Source organism: Typopeltis vanoorti, chromosome 23 (assembly GCF_054136105.1).
Source record: "Typopeltis vanoorti isolate ZY-2024b chromosome 23, IOZ_Tvanoo_1.0, whole genome shotgun sequence".
NCBI classification, from domain to species: Eukaryota; Metazoa; Arthropoda; class Arachnida; order Uropygi; family Thelyphonidae; genus Typopeltis; species Typopeltis vanoorti.
In genome coordinates, this window is record NC_143571.1 from 76,919,614 (window position 1) to 76,939,450 (window position 19,837).

The following is a 19,837-nucleotide window of genomic DNA, read 5'->3' on the forward strand; positions in this document are numbered from 1 at the left end:
AGATTTGATCTCCTGGGTTCCAAGGGGATAAAGAAGCTGTGGAAAGGGTGCAAAGAAGAGTTATAAAGATTATATCCGGTTATAGATTTAGATTATGAGGATAGATTGCGAGTATGTGGATTGCAGAATCTGGTTAATAGGAGAAAGAGGGGGGGGGGTGATATGATAGAGATCTATAAACTTTAGAATGGGCATTATAGCATTTCAAATGATGAAATTTTTCGTTATATGGAAGGCGGGGAGAGAACACGGGGGGGGCATCCATGGGAGTTAAGGTTGTTCTCAGTCAAGAAAGGGGTAAGAGCTAGGTTTTTCTCCCGGAGAGTAGTCAGTGAGAATTTGTCCTTAGGGGTAGCGAGTACATCTGGTGTGAATGAATTTAAGGGAAGGTATGATAGCTGGGTTGGGTAATTTACAGCCTCCTTCGATGAGTCCTTGACTCCCTGGAGGTCTCAGATAATAATAATAATAATAATAATAATAATAATAATAATAATAATATACACAGTAAGCTTAAGAAAGATTTAGAGAACATGCAAAAAAAATATTTCAGAATGGACCATCATCGCCACCTAAGTAATACTAAACGTCATGCACTCTGTAACAGAAGGAAACGTAGGAGATTGTCACTAAGTTAGGGAGGGGAAACTCTCGCTCTCTCTCGAAAGAGAGAGAGAGAGAGAGAGAGAGAGAGAGAGTTCCCATTCACATCTTAATGACTAAAGTGTTTACACACAACTCTAATCATTTATGATTCAGCGTTTAGTCAGATGGAATGGGAGATGAATTTCATCGCCCGGTGTGAGACCACCGTTTCGTTATATGAGGTCGGAAGTGGCTGGAAAAAATTCCATGTTTCATCTCTAGGATGCGGTTTCGGATTATGCATAAAATATATAAAAATACAAAAATATAAAATTTAAAAAATATCTAGCCCACCTACGGTACTAATATACTATATGATTACAACTTTTCGTGGGTAGGAGTTACATTAAAAATAAAATGATGATGAAGTGTTTATGTTCCCTTGTTTCTGTCGCTATTTACCTCCATTTTCTATTTGGCATCATTTTCATCTGGGAGTAGCTGTAACATTCTGATTTCCTTGTTCCATATATTTCATCCTTGGCCTTCCGCGATCTATCTTACTCACACTTTTCCTTCAAGGATCATTTTAAAGAAATTGTTATGCCTCAAGCGATGTCCTATCCATTTTCCTCTTTTATTTTTCGCTTTCTTTGTGATATTTCTATCCTCTCTTATGCATGATAGTACTTCCTCGTTGGTGACATTTACTCCATTTAATTTTCAGTACTCTTCGCTAATCATATTTCAAATGATTCCATTCTTCTAGTATTTTGTTTTGACAAAGTCCATGCTTCACTTGCATAAACAGGGATATGCTTTTAGAATATTTTTCGTGGTTTCAAATTTATGTTGGGAGGAGAGTAAATGTCTTATCTTTGTTAAAGCATTCTGTGCCACTGAGATTCTATATTTACATTTTCACTCTGTTTTCGCATTATTTGTTATCAGCCCCCCCAGCTCCCATATACACTATTTAGAACTTGAAACTTGGTATATTTGTTTCACTATTGAAGGATATACTCGTATTAATAATGACTGGTGGAGATTCTACTCGTGACCAGGACTTTCATTTCATTTATAGTGATTTTAAATATTTTAAAAATATAACCTCCAAATCATTTCACATTTCTTGAGAGTTCGGGTCTAAAGACCACATGTCTAAGATACAACTATTATTATTATTATTATTATTATTATTACGGGCAATTCCAAGAAGTCAGACTCATCATCCTAAACATCATGTCAAGAAATATACAGTATTCGCACAGTATCTATCATACTTTGCTTTGAACTCATTCACAGTCATGGCACCCACAACAAACTCTGGCAGCTTATTCTACTCATTCACCACTCTCCAAGTAAAAACCCTAGTTCTGACATCCTTGCTGACTATACTCTTGCTCAGTTTCCATGGATGGTCCCTAGTTCTCCCACCACCACCACACCTGTTCTGAAAATTTTTCTCTGCATTAATCTTGTAAAAACCCCTCAGTAATTTGAATGTCTCAATTATATCACCCCTTTTCCGCCTATCAACCAGTTTCTACAACCCACAAATCTTCAACCTGTTCTCGTATTAGTTGTATACTTCTTTGCTAGTTTCGTGGGCCTTTTGTACGCTTCTTCGGGAGAGGTGTATGTTAATGTTAAATAGCAAGTGTTTTAGATGTTAGATTTTCACTATATCAAAGCGAAAATTATTCCAGTTTTGATACCAAGTAAAGATATTTTGTCATTTCGCTAATATCTATAAAGTTTGTTACTTTTTAGAACTTGCTCTGAGCACAAGTCAAAGTTTCTTCTTATTTCACTTCATGTCAATTCTATTCATACTCAATCTATTTGGTCAAATGCCGTCCTGGTTGGCCGGGTGGTTATCATATCCGTTCTCCAACCAACAGGCTGCAAGTTTAAATTCCACCGTGGGCATGGTGTAAGACCGTCGTCGCTCTTGCTAGAGGCTTGAAGTAGCTTGTACAAGTTCTATGTCTGGTCTCTAGGACAGTATTTCCGGAATATGTAAAAAATAAATTAAAAAACGAAAAAATATAAAATAATTAATAAAAAAAAAAATCCTTAGCCCACTGAAATAATTCCTAGAACTAACAAATTGAGTATGAAATAACTGAAGAGACTTATTGACTGGTATTCTGAACCTTTAGTTTTGGAATACAATTTGTTCGTTAAGTTTGAACATAAGAATATATATATATATATATCAAAAAAAAAAAATCAGCTAACGCCTTTTTATTCCCGTATATACGGGAGTAGGCGAGTCCATTTAGCCCTATCTAACTTTTGGAGACTGAGTGGGCAGTTCAATCTCCACTGGTACCCAATCAGAGACAGATGGCCCAAGGCTATCACTAATTAAGTGAAGAGAGACGGCTCAAATGTGCCGCCATCTCGTGGTCCCTAGCCCTAACACAATATATTTAATGTCTGAAATAATATGGGTTCTACGGTCGATTTTCTTGAGTTTACAGGACGAAAAACCCAAGTTTCCGGGAGGAAAAACCTGCTTGCCCGTGCCAGAGATCGACTAACTCGGGAACCGGTCGAAAAAAGGCTTAGAAAAATTTCCTCTAGACTCGAAACCAAGACCTTCCTTCGTGCGGCCAAGAGCGGTGGTGTGCAAATATATGTAATCCATCACAGTGGATTATATATATATATAATCCACTGAGCTATATATATATATATATATATAATAAAATTATAATAAAATATATAATAAATATATATAATATGTTTATATAATAATCTCCATATAATATAAAAAGATAAGCCGAAATTAGCTGAAGGTAGCCCACTGAGTGTCGAGTCTTCAAAATTCGAGTCATGAGAATTTAAGGAGAACCGGCCTACCAGCTCGGAAGTTGGCGGTTGGGCACCATAGGTGCCAGAGCCTCCCCCTAATATATATATATATATATATATATATATATATATATAAGAAAGTTTTTTTTATTCTATAGAAAGTCTTTTTATTCCATAGAATATAAAACAAAATTCATAGAATAAAAGCTTGCTTATATACACTGCTCGGAAAGAAGTCAGTGGACACCCTCATGGGCATGGCGCATCGTGCCATGTAACAAGTCACGTGTTTGTAGCTGGCATAAATTGGAGGAATGACGCTCCCAAATCAAGGTAACTGTGTCAGGGTGAAATGGCTACAAGGAAACTGACGGAGTTTGAAAGGGACGTTGTAATATGATCCCATATTGTATATCTATTCGGCAAATTGCTGATAAATTGGGCTATCCGAGATCAACAATCAGTGATATGATACTGAGATGAATCAACTGCAAGTGCTAATCGCAGTGGACGACCCATGACACTCACCGAATGTAACCGTAGGGTGCTACGAAGGATGACATATATAAAATCCGCTTCGTCAGGCGACATGTTGAATACAGAGTTCTGAGCATCGACTGCAACACGAATCTGCACAAAAACATTCGGAACCGAGGCTGACAACATTGATTTCCATAGTAGGACCGTAATATACAAGGCCAAAATTACCCGAACCAACATGCAGTGTCGTCTTCAGAGGTGCAAAGAGCGTGTACAGTGGGATGTGGAAGCTTGTGTTACGGAGCAATGAATCACGCTACACTCATTACTGAGCAGAGGAACGCGCATGGCTGTCATCAACTATGAAATTCGGAGGTGGCAGTGTGATGGTATGGTTCTATTTTTCCTGGTTTAGCGTCGGATCTGTTTTGTGATGCCACGAACATTGAACTCCGACAGGTATTCGAACATACTGGACAATGCAATGCTTCCTACTTTGTGGCGTTTCTTAGGAACTGACCATTGTCTCTTTCAGTAAGACAACGCACCCTGTCATAAGGTTGCTGTTGTAATTGCGTGCTTTGTGGACATGACTGTCACCACACTTGACTGTCTTCCACAGAGCCCTGATCTCAACCCTATTAAATATCTGTGGGGTAAACTGGAGCGTTGGGTGAGGAAAAGGGACCTCCGCCTCACAACAGTTCAGGACTTACATGCCTACAGGACGAATGGTCCAAAATTCCACTGATTGCTATTACGCTTGTAGAAAGTATGCTCCGTAGGACTGTGCCAGCGAAAGGAGGTTCTATATCTTATTAAGATGGGCACCAGCCTGTTTGTCCGTCTCACATCATTATACATAATTCATGCAGAAATTTACAAAATGTATTTCGTAAAAAAAGCAAGTTAAAAACTAAGGCTCATTGGGTGCAAGTATGAAATGATCAAACACAACCTAAGAGGTTGTGTTTGACCCATGAACAAAGCATTCGCAATATTCGAATACCATTCATTCGTAAGTATTCTAGTACAGCTACGTGTTATTCAATATAATAACTGTTTCATTTCATACTTAGAGACTACTTATTCGCAATATGTACTTATGTTTCGTTTAGAATCATTTTGTCAAAATTTGCCACCTAAAAATGGACCATTCTAACCAAAACTGAGATGACGCAACAAATTTTAGTAATCGCAAATATTAATTTCAATGAAATATGTCCAACTTCAGCTGTGGAATAATATTATTACATGACACCACCAAGGAGTCCAAGGATTCGTCGAGGGGACGCTCTCCTTTACTTCGCTACACATAGCAGGGTTTTTTCTCCCGGAAACTCGGGTTTTTCATTCCGCATACAAACAAATCGGACCTTCAGAACACACGCAATTTACAGACAAAAAATACTAGTTGTGGTGGAGGTGGGCAGTAGATGGCGTTGATGGAGATAATTCGTAGCAGAGGTTCGGTGTAGTGATTGAAACAGTTGTAGGTATCCTCCCGCGATGAGTCTTCGGACTCCTTGGAGGTGTCAGGTAGGCAGATGGTAGGCAATCAGATACGTGTTTATTTTTCTCATTTGGTCAATTATCTTAAAACAGTTTTTTAATTAAAATCTGGTGATAACATGTTGACAAATTAAATAAATATTTTTTTTTTAGTTTCATGCGAAAAGATATCAATGAGATGGCGACATAGCTGTAGAAGAATAGCGCTCCTCTATTTTTTTTTTCTTTTCTATAATACAAAACAGTTTACTGTTTTTAAACGTAATGTTGCCCACAGAATCTGTCAATTTTGAATCCAGTATTTCCGTATTTATTCCGCACAATTAAAAAGTAAATAAACAAAGAAGGGGCTGACGATCGATAGCATACTGATTAATCCACAATTTAAGTCTCGTGGAAGGCCCAAATCAAGGATGATGCAGTCTTGTATACCTTTATATATTTCAATGCACTACAAGTATCAAGTACGATCTTTTATTAAATATTTCCGTAATGGTAAGAAATTCAACAAAAATGTTGAAGATATATTCACAGGAAGGTTCTATTATTTGTTGTGAAGTACTACCATATGCAATGAGGGGCTCCAGCGTTCTCGGATATGCTATCAGATTTGGTAGCCTGGTTGACAGAGTATCTGTCATCTCCTTTAAACCAAAGACTGTGGGTTCGAAAGTGGTAGATGATTTTTATCGCACGGTGTGAAACCACGATGCTTGCTGTAAGCGTGAAATGGCTTAAAAAGGGCTACTGCTTGGTCTTAGAGTAGGAATCTTGAATTATCTTTCCGTTAGTCTATCACGTCATTAATGTGCTTGGAATATAGTTTATAACCTTTCGTAAAGACGAGTAGACTCATGGTCAATTTGTATATTATTTCAAATAAAACTTTTTATATATTTTTTTTCTTTAAATACAATTTCCTACATAACAGCAAATGTTATATACAGATGTGTACTATACACATGAATCTTACAGTTGAAATTATTGTGTGTGTGTGTGTGTGTGTGTGTGTGTGTGTGTGTGTGTGTGTGTGTGTGTGTGTGAGAGAGAGAGAGAGAGAGAGAGAGAGAGAGAGAGAGAGAGAGAGAGAGAGAGAGAGAGAGAGAGAGAGAGAGAGAGAGAGAGAGAGAAGACTATATTAATCAAATTAAGCGTATACACTGAGATACACTAGAAACAAAGGTACTCCAGTATATTAATTAAATTCAATAAAAGAAAGTACAGATCATTTTAATTATTTGAAGTATAAGATCGTAAACAAAACAGGGAAATTCATAGAAAATTAAAAGCGAAAACCATAATGAAGCTTTGTTTCGATCTCCTGCTTATATGTATTTGTAGTATAGCAAACTTTACACATTGTTAGAGTAATAAACATGAGCATGATAAAGAAATTCAGAAGTGTATGTTAAAATCTACAAGGCATTCTAAACTAGAAATCAATTGCATATATAATATAAAAAAAATCTGTTACCTACTCTCATTAAAGGCGATGTTTCTTTCCAGCAATATTTCCCAGCTTTGCGTTTTACAGTAACATGAATGAATGCTTACTTTTTTCTGTTAAACCTTGTCTCCTGTCCAGCCTTTATAATCCTTCGGAGCATATAATCAATAAAGTTTCTAGAATCAGGTGAAATTCGTCCCACTCGTAGCACGAAAGTATCCTTAGATTTCAAGGATCTTAGTATTTGATGTTCTACTTCTAGTGTTATTTTTAGGGATGTTTATCTTCATATATCAAAATTCCATCTTGTGACTGGCCTTCTGCAATGTTGACAGTAAGCGGCCAATATTAAAAATTAAACGATAACAGTTATAACAGTGGTCACTTACTTTGTTTAATGGTTTTATAATCACACAATACAACAGAAAGTGCCCAAGAATATCAAAGTACAATATGATCACTTTAATTTAAACAACCAGAGAGGAGAGGACGACCTGAAACTACACTAGGACAATCATCGTATTAAAAATGATTTTTGCTTTTAAATTTTCATAATGTTAATTTAATTTAAAAAAGGAATTGATGAAATAAGACGGCTTAAAAGAATGAGTTCTTTATTTTTAAATATATGTAAGATGCACGAGAGTATATTATTATTATTATTGCACTGGCAGATTTTTAATTTTTTTTTCTCTCTAGAAGTGCTGAATCTACACAGCTAACTTTCATGACGATGATATGAAGGAGGAACACCTTATAGAGTAGCGGATCCCAACCTGTGGGATCCGCTACTCTATAAGTGATAACAACTGAGGGGAATTCGCAAAATATTCATTTTTGAGAAGAAATATTTTATATTACGAACAGCCTTGATATACTACCACGGACTGTACAGATAGACAAAGCATTGTGGCACCTCGATTACTTTAAATGTGTATGCCACATAATCTTGTTCGTTGTACAGACCGGAGCATATTCAATGTATATCGCGAGGTGCCGCAATGCATTATCGGTTCGCAGAGAGGGGGGGAAATAGATCCGACCAAAGTGGATTATTCTGATTAGATGGTTACTGACCATCTAAAAAATAAAGTTTATTTTTATTTATTTATTATTAATATTATTTATTTATTTTGCTGATATATATTATTTTTTTTCAGACCTGTTCCCCTCTTCCGCTATTCCTAATACTAGATGCAAAAACATAGACCATAATGTAAAATAAAATTAATCCAATTCCCTCCACAGTGGTTTGCTGTATTATTCAAATTAAAACAGCGGTCCTTTGCTTTTAAAAGGATGGGAACCGCTGTTTTTGAGTACTACATTATAATCAGCGTCCAGAGGAACTTTCTCAGGCCTATTTTCCCTGATTCAGAGTTTTACAATCTTGACAAGGTAAATAGTTTCCTATCCCCTACTCCTTGAAGAACTTGTTTAAATATTAATTAGAACTAGGAAGATCTCTTATTTAGAACTCTGTGGAAATACGCATACGCTTGGAGATCTGAGAAATGGAGACTGCCAATCAATTTCGGGGGGGGGGGACTAAAAAGTGCTATCTACTGAGAATTCTATATTATTGCTTTTATTAGTATCTTTTTTTAATAGAAGGTGGGAAAATGTGTCGGATGACTGACAGCATACCAAGCTTGGGGATCATTCAATAAAATGGATTTAAATAAAATATTTTTTAAAAAAATGGAAAAATCTTTATCATAAAATCGTATAGGATCGCCAAGTGAATGGTTCTACCAGGAAGCACGAACGATGATTCAGAGAAGGACACCTGAAACAGAGCAAGACGACCAGGGGTATCCACAGACAAAGCGAGCTTTTTAGGCGGCACAACACCAAAGCAACTTGTATCATTGTTAACCAGGAGTCTCCACGGTGTCCTAGACTTATAGCAATAAACCACCACTAACCATTATTCACAACATACCTCTTGTTTCTCACTCACTGAGTCAAGAGACTCAATGAGGGAGAAACAAGAAACCATAGTAGGCCAAACCTAACCATTATTCACAATACTCCATATTTTCATTAAATTCATTCACCGATAATACATTGAAAACCACTTCAGAAAATTCATTCCGCTCATTCACCTCCCCTCGTAGCAAAAAAAAAAAAAAAAAAAAAAAAAAAAAAAAAAAAAAAAATCTAATCTTCACGTCTTACTAACTATTTTATGGTATCTAAAAGTTCACGTGATTTCCCCATTTGTTCCAGTACTTCTTGATTGGACGTTTTTGCTGTCCATGGGATTTTTAACATTCGTCAGATTACTATACACGGCACACATAACAAAGACGAGGTTAAAAGGAAAATATCATCACTGTTACCAACTTCGTTGGAAACAGCTCTGGCGGCTGGATAGATCAGACAGTTTACCTAAATTAGAACTAGAGGGCCTTGATTTCTAGTAAAAGACATCGGGATGGGGCGAACTAGAATCAACTGGATTGATAATATTAAGAAAACGGACTAATTCTTCGTTCTCCACGTTGTTAAGATCCCAAAACAGAAACATCCGGGGATATCATGTTAGGACTGCCACCTGTGTAGTGCCTCAAGTCTACATAGACTATGATAGAATAATATTAAGAAGAAACGTGTTTGAAGCAGCATCTCAGTGATCTGTTGTGCCGGTCTGCCAATTTTTGCAATATGGCTTCTGAACTCTGAACGTTAAATCCTTGTCAAACATGATCCACAAATTCCTGGCTTTATCAATTTCCAGAAATGAAACTCCATTAGTGTAATATACAGAAACCTTTTAAGCAACGAAGGATCTTTATATCTCTTTTTATTTACTATTGCACTCTCAACTTATCAGGAAAGCAATTGAATATGATTTATTAAATTACTCTGATATCATTAATATACAGATTAGACTGCAATGGTTCTAGAAGACAGCTGTAGCCACGGATCACCTGCCTAACAGATACTACTCCACCATATGCTACTTTTCTTTGTGACAACTATCTTGTCACAAATCCCCCATTCGCTCGTTTACTTAAGATGACCATGTGGCATTCTACCAAATGCTTTAGCGAAATCAAAAATCATAATTTAGGCATTACCTTTACCCGATTGTATTACAACAGAGTAAATTGCTAAGACAAGAATTCTCCGTAAAATAGCATATTCTCATCCATCTACACCCTCTCTGTCCAAAAAGAAACCGAACTTTTCGAAAACAGAAGAAACTAGTGGCGCTAAATGTTGTATCTTTTTGTTGTAGAAAGTGGCAACCTTCATTAGTGTTGTGTCAACTGTTTATGACATTTGTTTCATTAGAAGTCGAGTTATAGTGCCAAGAGTTACAGTGTGTTTTGACGAACGGTTGGAAAATGAATTTCAAACAGAGAGCTGCGATTGACTTTTGTGTTAAACTTCGTAAAAGTTTTACCGAAACGCATCAAATGCTACAAAAAGCATATGGTGATAAATGCGTATCCCTTACTCAAATTTACGAGTGGTTTAAGCGATTTCAAAGTGGTTGTAAGACGCTTGAGGACGACGAAAAGCAGGGCCGTCCAAAAACTGAACTGAGCGAAGTTAACATCCAAAAAGTGCGTGATTTAATCAAAGAAAACCCGAAATCGTCCGTGAAATTGATTGAAGATGACTTGGGGATTCCAAAATCAACTATGCACAACATTTCGACCGAGTTTGGGCCTTCGTAAATTTAATTCGCGATTTGTTCTCCACAAGTTGACCGACGACCAAAAAATGTATCGAATGAATTGAACACTGCAAGGACCTCATTTAAACCGCCTCGAAAGGACTCAAACCATTACTGGTGACGAAACGTGGCGTTTTGAGTAGGAGTCCGAAACAAAGCGCCAGGTGCCCCTCTTCTGAGTGGAGACCATCAGAAGAGGGGTATCCGACAAAAAGTCGCTCAGAGAAGTCAAAAGTAAAGACAATGCTGATTTGTTTCTACGATTCCAAGGAAATTATCCACAACGAATTCGTTCCGTCTGGCAAAACGGTCAATGGTGAGTTTTATCTCGAAGTTTTGAAGCGATTGATAGCGAGAATTCGTCACGTACGGCATGAATATCGTGACGACTGACCGTTCATCAAAACACACTGTGACTCTTGGCACTATAACTCGGCTTCTGATGAAACAAATGTCATAAACAGTTGACACTAATGAAGGTTGCCGCTTTCGACAACAAAAAGATACAACAGGTGGCGCCACTAATTTCTTCTATTTTCGAAAAGTTTGGTTTCTTTTTGGACAGAGGGTGTATTCTTGAATTACATGTTTGACCAAATTTTGGCAACCTTAACTATCGTTCCTAATATGCTAACAGGTCTGTAATTATTAATCTTCATTTTGGATCCATCTTTACGTAATAACATTCTATCTTACCCTTTGCACTCTCCTGGGACTCTGCCAGAGCCGAGACTTAAAACAAACAGCTCGATCAAAGGGATAAGACTTATTGTCAGCCTGGTTGGCCAAGTGATTAGAGTATGCGTTTTCCAACCAAGAGAGTGCGGGTTCAAATCCCGTCAAGAGTATGGATGTCTGTGATTGCCATTAGATGGGAATGAAATTCATGGCCTGGTTGGAGAAAACCACCTCGTTTATTGGCGGTCTTAAGTGGTTTGAAAAAGTTCAATGCTTGCTTTCTAAAGTAGGGTTTCCAGACTATATAAAAAATAAATAAAACATACAGACAAGAATAAAATTAATTAAAAATTACAAAAAAAAAATTATTTGTGTATTCATAGCACGTACTATAGGTTTACAAAATTCTTTCATGAGTAGGAGATAAACATAAAAAAAATCCCTAGCGCCGATATCCCATCTAATTCCATGACAGAATTTACATTGAGATTTTGCATTATCTCGAGCACCTCCACTTCGTCTATCTCAAAGCTAACATTAATGTCCTGTTACATCAAGCACTGATTTATATTCATCCGTATGATAAACATTCACAAAATAACCTTAGTAATTCAACTGTTTCTTCCGCTTGTTACTAGCAAAATTCCTTAAAGATATTTTTCCATAATCGTTTTTCTTATAATTTGATTTAGCCTTGCGTACCACGTTGGTGACCATTCCTGCCTGTAGTTTGTTAATCACGTTTCTTGTAGTTTACAATTAACGCCACTATATATCCATTTGACTGCAGTCTGTTTCATTCTCTTAGATCCAGGAATGCAGCCTGATACTTCTTCCTTTAATAATTCTTATTCCCCCATGCACTGCTAACATCCTTCTCTTGCAGATTCTCATGTAAAGGCACTACTCCAAGTAGGCTTCTAAGCTTGACATAATCTCCAAATCTGTAATTTCACATAAAACTTTTCCTAAGATTCAAATACCTGAACACCTCTTACAATAAATGATCACTCTCTCTCTCTCTCTCTCTCTCCAAATGAAGGCGAAATGGCAGCCATGAATATGATCAAATTCTCCAATGTTATTATAAAATCCAATACTCTGGAACCACGCGTTCCCCTCCATCACACGTTGTTTTAATTAACTGTCTCTTAATAGTTGTATAAATTCAATTCCCCACACGCATCCTTCCCCTTCCAATCTCTGTCTCAATAATTAAAATTCGCCAAAATAATTACCCTGCACTTCTTAGAGATCTCCAGATGCATATAATTTATATGTACGCTTGTATCCCCAGGCCTATGACAGCAACTAGCAGCATATCTTGCTTTGTTGACCCTTTATTCACACTAAATAGATTGAAACGTATTGCCTCTCGTAGTCATTTAACTTCTTTTCCGAAAAACCGCTTTGTTAATTGCAACTCACCTGTTATCACTAAAATCACCTTACATTCTATTGTTCTTTCTGTCTTTTCTGAAAATCTGTCACAGTGACTAGATCATTCACTGGTTCTGCTCATCAGAACTTCCTTTGACCAACAACACTTCCTTCAAACACGGAATTCCAAATTTATTTGGATTTATGCCATCGTTCCAATATAATTCCTTTCCCACATCAAATTCACTCCATAAATCTATAATTTACAGACGTTTCTTCTACACAACCTACGAACTGATCTCCTATCATTATCCTTCTACTTAATTCATTCCGGTCATAATGCGATAATCAGGGGCGCACCAGTAGTGTCTGGCGCCAATGTGCAAAACTTTAGTTGGCGCTCCTATATCCAGTAGCACGCTAGTAGTGTCCCGTGCCTGTGTGCAAAACTTTAGTTGGCGCCCCTATCCCCCCCCACTCCAATAAAAAAGTCATTTTAAAAAACCGTTTTTTTTTTAAGTATTTCCTCCTCTTTGGCGCCTGTGTGCGTCGCACAGATTGCACATATGGCCGGTGCGCCCCAAGTGATAATAAACTACAGTCATCACCAAAGGTAGTGATTGCTGACAAAAGCTGTTTGCTAGCGCTGTTGGAAAAACAACTGCATCCAAAATCCTCAACTTTATTCCCATGGAGATAGATCCATCATTCCAGATTTTAGACAAGTCTCTGACTGTCGTTTTAGCCATTTCTTCTGACGTCTTCTGAACAGCAATTCTTCACATTAATAATGGATCATAGGTACTCAAACTTGCTGATGTCCTCAATTCTTTCTCCTTTGAGAACCATAATCTTTGTCTTGCTAAGCTTGAGTTGAAGTCCTCAGTTATTACTGATCTTGTTACCTTTATCAAGAATTTGCCATAGTTCTTCCTTGTCATTACAGAGGAGTACTATATCACCAGCATACTTCAGATTACTGATCGCTCTACCTCCTATCCTAATAGCTCATCCAATGCTTCACGCATTATGTCCTCATCATATATACTGATCAAGTGAGGAGAAAGTAAACATTCTTGCCTAACTCCCTTCTAACCTGAAGCCAATCAGTTAATCCAACACTTGATCTTACCGTGGCTTCTTGCTCCCTGTACAAGATGGCTATCCCTGATAGTGTGTCGAGGAAAACCCATTCTTTTCATTACTTCCCACAGTTTCATATGCTGAACACAGTCAAAAAGCTTTAGAGTAGTCTAAGAAACACATTACCACAGGGAGTCTAAATTCTTTATATTTTTCTATGATCTGTCTAAGGCAAAGGATCTGATCTCTGGTGCCCCTACCTTTTCTAAAACCTGCTTGTTCCTCGGGCATCTCTGCCTCAACTTTGGCCCCAATCCTATTTAGCATGATCTTTAATAAATTTTTGCTTCCATGAGATATCAAACTAATAGTTCTATAATTCTTGAATGCCTTCACATCACCTTTCTTATGCAGTGGTATGAAAACTGACTTCTTCCAGTCTCTAGGCCATGATCCTGTCTCCCATATCCTTGTAATCAATCTATGAAACTTATCCCTCCATCCCCTGTGGCCTTAACTCTGCAGAGATTCCATCTGCACCTGGGGCCTTACTGCTGTTAAGCTGCTTAAGTACTCTTTCAACTTCATGCTTAAGTGGAGGAGGTTCCAAATCGGAATTTTCCTGGTTTACTGGCAAAACGCTGTAAATATTAGAAACTTTTGTTTCCAAGTGCAACGTTAGCTTATCTAGTTTTTTATTTTTATTTTATGTGAATTTCAACCACGAAACCTATAACCAAGGATACGCTACTCGTGAAACCAAACATGAAACGTTTTTAAGACATTTCGCACTTCGAATTAACAGATTAGTGGTCTTACATTGGACGAATGAAGCTCACCTGTTACCACCTAAATGCTTTTACAAATACGAGTATATGTGTGTGTGTGCCATCCACTAAAGGATGTGATTCTAAAGTACATTAGCAAGGTAAGTAGGCTAAGAGTCAGATAATAGAGAAATCCTAGTCTGAAACCAAACATAGAACTTCATCAAGCTACTTCAGACTTGTTTATTAATGTGATCGTTTCACACCAAATGATGAAAATAATCTGGTATGACATCACATTTTTGGGACTCTGAGACAGTGCAGTGCACTGTGACTATCATTCTTGTCTTTTCTGTTATTAGCAGCTTGATGTAGCAGCTTGTTATGACGAAGTTAATCGAATTTCCACACTCCTTTTTTTTGTATTAAATTTAATCACTTATGATAATAAAGTCCAAAAGTGCGACTTAATCTCCTTTCGTCGCCTACTTCAACCGTTATCATTTGAATGATATGAAGGTAAACTAATTTGTTTGCTTTTAGATAGGAAATTATCTTTTTACCACAGCTACAGTTTTATATCTCTGACCAGTTACAACCTGTTTCAATGAGACAGACTGTTCGTCTTTTTGTTTATTGACGACTAGCCTATGAAAGAAAAAGAATAGTAATGAGAACCAGCAGAAACATACTGAATAAAGCACATTAACTTATCTTCCTTCTTCCCTCAAATTAGTTTCTATAACCACAGTGACCATATTTGCAGAATCAAAAATTCGGAACACATGATCCATGTCCTGATGTTTATTAATTTTTTATTAATGAAGTATTTATTACTTAAATAAATGCAAACTCGAGTAGGGAATATACTAACTCTTATTGCAATTATTCCGACTTCACTGCTTAATATTTTCGAATATTATACCACACGTAACTGTGATTTGCTAGGGATGTAGTTCAGTTGGAATTGATGATGCACTTTTGTTAGCAAGACCTGAGTTCGAATCCGGCTTGGCATGCAGAAAATCTTTCTAAGGACTTTTCAAACAAAGAGTCTCATACGTAAGTGACGGGATTTTCGTCCCAGAAATTCGAGTTTGTTTATTTTTCCTGTTTTTCATCCTGCAAAACAGGAAAAGTGGCCTATAGAATACACGTAATTAACACTCCAATTCATAAACAACAACAATCCGCAACACAGAACACACGTTCTTAACTTCTAAAAATATAAATTCGAGCGTTAGTATTGTGTGAAGCGGCAATACTACAGTAATCGACATTACACGAAGGAGACTGTATAGAGTGAAGTAGCTTCCAATGATGAGTCCAGGGAGTTCATGGAGGTAGCCAATAATAATAATAAATACTTTATTTCCTTTAGGCATAAAATTAATTTTGAGAAGATTCAGTATTTTCTCAATTGTACTTTCCAATCGCATTCTGACTGATGTCTCTTTGAAATAAGTACTACTTTTTTTTGTGGAGTATCTTCTCCCGTATTTCTGCTCCCTTTGTTGCTAGTACACAGGGTTAATTCGTTATTCACTTCGCAATGCGTATCACAATTACATAGACATGTATCATAGTTCATCGCATCTCGCTATTATCGAAGCTGTAAGATATGAAGTAAGTCAGCAAATTCTGGAATTTGAAAATTATAGTTACATCCATTAAACCTGCCTAAATTACTATTTTCTACACTGCAGGTGACACATTTGTTAATTCGGCGAAACTTCAATAGCGATATATAATATAGCAATGCATATAAATACATGGTATTCATATGTTGCTCTACTTGTTATACAGCAATATGCACTGTTTGAAAAGAAATTAACGGACATCATAATGTGAGTAAGCCATAGCGTCCACCTTAATATGATAGCGTTTGATTCCACAAAGGTTGATAGCGATCAGTGGAAATTTTGGACCATTCTTCCTGAGGCATTTAATGAGGTCCTGAACTGTTGTGGAGTGGATGTCCCTTGACCTCACCCAATGCTCCATTTTATCTTACAAATGTTCAACAGGGTTGAGATCAGGGCTCTGTGGAGGTCAGTCAAGTGTGGTGACGTTCATGTTCAAAACCACGCAGTTCTAGCAGCAGCCTTATAACATGCATTGTCTTGCTGAAAGAGACAATGGTCAGTTCCGTATAAACGCAACATAGAAGGAAGCACTGCATTGTCCAGAATGTTCAAATACTTCTTGGAGTTCAATGTTCGTGGTACCACAAACAGAGGTCTGAGGCTAAACCAGATCCATACCATCACACCGCCACCTCCGAATTTCATACCTGGAGTTACGCACTCTGGTAAGAGACCTTCACCGGGCATCCGCCACAACCACGCATGTCCTTCTGCTTGGTAAAGAGTAGCGTGATTCGTTGCTCCAAAACACAACTTCCCAAGCTTCCACGTCCCACTGCACACGCTCTTTGCAGCACTGAAAACGACGTAGCATGTTGGTTCGAGTAATGGGTTCGCATATAGTGGTCGTACCATGGAAACTCATGTTGTGAGCCTCAATTCTGGATGTTTTTGTGCAGAATCGTGTTTTTTCAGTCGATGCCTGAAATTCCGCATTCAGGCGGTTTTTACATATTATCCTTCGTAGCACCCTACGCTCATGGTGGATGAGCGTTGTGAGTCCTCTACTGCAAGTAACATTTGGAGTTGAGTCCCTGCGCTTCCATGTCAGTATTGTATCACTGAATTTTGAACATGAAATGGTGAAAATTGTCATTAATTTGCTCAACAGAGGCCTGCACAACGCCTCTTTCAAATTCCATCAGTTCCCTTCTCGCAGGCATTTCAAGTGCACTGACTTGAGAGCATCATATTGCTCCAATTTATAGTGACTCGTTACATAGCACGATGCACTTTTCCCATGGGCGGGGAGTGTCCATTGACTTCTTTGAAAGCAGTGTATAATTACACTGGATATTAAGACTGATCAGATGAGATTTCGCTACGGAGTTGTTAAGGCAGTACTGGTGCCATTGATCTTGTTCTTGAATGAAGGTTTTGTTATAAAGGTCCATAAGCTGTGAAATGAGAATAATATAGTCCTATTGGACAAGCGTGGCGGTCAAATAGAAGCATAAACCTATAGGACAGTTTGTATTTCTTCTGTAATAAAGATGTTGGAGAAATTAGTAAGAAATGGTATACAGACTATGGTAAAGAAGGTAATATTATGTATGTATGTAAGTCATCCAGCGGATTTCCCTCATCAAACACTTTTATTACTTTATTTTCAAATAAAGTAACAAGAGTAGCTGAATATAAGCATCTTACTCGGACTTGCAAAAGTATTTGACAGAATGTCACACACTAAATTGATATTTAAACCTGCAAGGTCTGGGTTTAGATATCAGGATAGCAGAGTGGACTGACAATAGACAATCTGATATTAGAGTTGTGTATATAGGAGCAATGCCAGGGAAAAGGATAGTTGTTCAAATTCGGTTCTTTGCATACCATGTGAAGGAGAGGAGTGTTACTAGATATAGTGCCGATGTGTTTGGTTCTTCAGGAATATCAAAATAAAAACTGGAAAGGTGGAAAAATCAATGGGAATAACTGATTCAACCTCTATAAACGTACATTTTTGAACTCTTTGAGATCCAAAGACTGAAGGCTGCATAATCAGTTCGTGAAACTCTACTGAAAGAGGTGTAAAAGGCACAGATCACAGTGGAGATGTTGGACAAAAATTCGAAATTCGGGGGACATTGCAAAGGTGGTGTAGAAAACTCAGAGGATTGCTGCAGTATCAAGAAAGACGTGCAGAGATAAAGGATAGTGTTCTTGAAATGGCAGAAGAAGGGAGTGTGAACGATGACTAGTAGCATCCTTAGCAGATTCGCAAAAAAAAAAAAAAAAGAAGTAAATACGAGAGTGAAATTATTATTTTTATTTTATTTTTACGTGGAAAGTGGTGAGTGAGTGAAATGTATTGTAAATACTAAGTGTAAATGAGTTGCAAATATCTGAAGTAATACAGATATGTTATTTACTGAGTAGACCGTCCATGATGAGTCTATGGATTCTACACAGACTTGTAAAAAATGAATCGAAAAAGTTTTCCCTCCATGGGTCTTCGACTGTAGAAGATTTATAATAATAATAATAACAATAACGATAATAATATATGAACACCCCGTGATAAACTGGCATGTGAAGGTTATCGTTTTTGCTTATGGCAAGAAGTCGACTTCAATAAAATACGTATATTAAAATGCTTGAAGTACTAAAAAAAGAACTTAAATACTTAAGTGCTTTTTTTTTTCATTGCTTCAAGGATCCCAATATCTATGTTGAATATTGAACATTAAAAATCAATTTAAATCAAATTCAAATAAAAATAAATAAATAAATATATTGAATATTACAAATCAAAACTACCCCCCCCCCCCAATTCCCAGCTACCGATGCCTCGATCACATATTAATGATGACCTACAACACCTATCGTTAGCCTTCTTTTTTCTGGAGCTATTTAAATTTTTCCTTTAATCATATCTAACTTTTTTTTAAGGCATGTCTACCGACAATCTCGATCCTTCGGCTTTCAGTGTAGGTGAGTTCGAGCTATCGATAAACTGTGCCTTTTGCGAGAGAGAGATAATTACCGCCATATCGTCACCCCAAATCCTAACACTCGTATTGCTGTCTGTGACAGTGTGAGAATTTAACGGTCCAATTTTTGAATACCGCGTTTATAATCCGAGTATCCAAAAAAAAAATAATAATAATAATAATAATAAATAAATAAATAAAATAAATAAATGTTTCCCTAACCCAATATGAAAAGACTACAACTTTCATCTTAACCGATATTTATGGAGAAAAGCACAAGATTCTAAGCTATCAAGGACACACAAAACTGAAAGTGACACGAGAATATATACGGTATATATATGTGTGCACTGCCTTGAATTCATATCCCTATCGAAGCAACCGAAGAAGGAGGACAAAACAGCATGGCAAAAAGTTGTCAAAATCCTCGGAGCTTTTCAAGACTGTCTTACGGATAAAACAGTCATTGAAAGTAGATGACCTCGAAAGTTTGATAATGCTCTGTACTTCTAAAACGCTCTTTCTCAGAGATATGAAGGAATGTCTCAATGTGAAAAGAAATAGAAAATTTTGAAGGGGGACACCAGCGTTGAGAGAAAAAAAAAAACAAAAAAAAAACTGGGATTCTCGCAAGGAATATGTTGGTGGGGGGTGCTTGGAATTGCAATCAAAGCAACTAAGATGTCTGTTAAATGTGTGTTCTGGTCTGTTTTGTTCATTTTGCGGGATGAAAAGCTCGTGTATCAAGGAGTAGGAGGAGGAAGAGGAGGGGTGATGGTATCACTAGATATCATATGGGTGAGTATTTTTGT

At 37.2% G+C, this 19,837-nt stretch overlaps 1 protein-coding gene across 3 annotated transcripts in view; it reads right to left on the bottom strand.

The window, feature by feature from the left end:
- Cbs (Cystathionine beta-synthase) overlaps nt 1–19,837 on the bottom strand; it is a 251,449-nt gene that overhangs the window by 227,273 nt on the left and 4,339 nt on the right. Inside the window, exon 1 of one of the 3 annotated variants that reach the window (XM_090413160.1) lies at nt 6,879–6,897. The exons of the other annotated variants lie outside the window; for them this stretch is intronic. The gene's annotated coding sequence lies outside the window, so the exon portion shown is untranslated. Of the gene's footprint in view, nt 1–6,878; nt 6,898–19,837 lie in introns of those variants that run through there. 3 annotated transcript variants of the gene reach the window in all.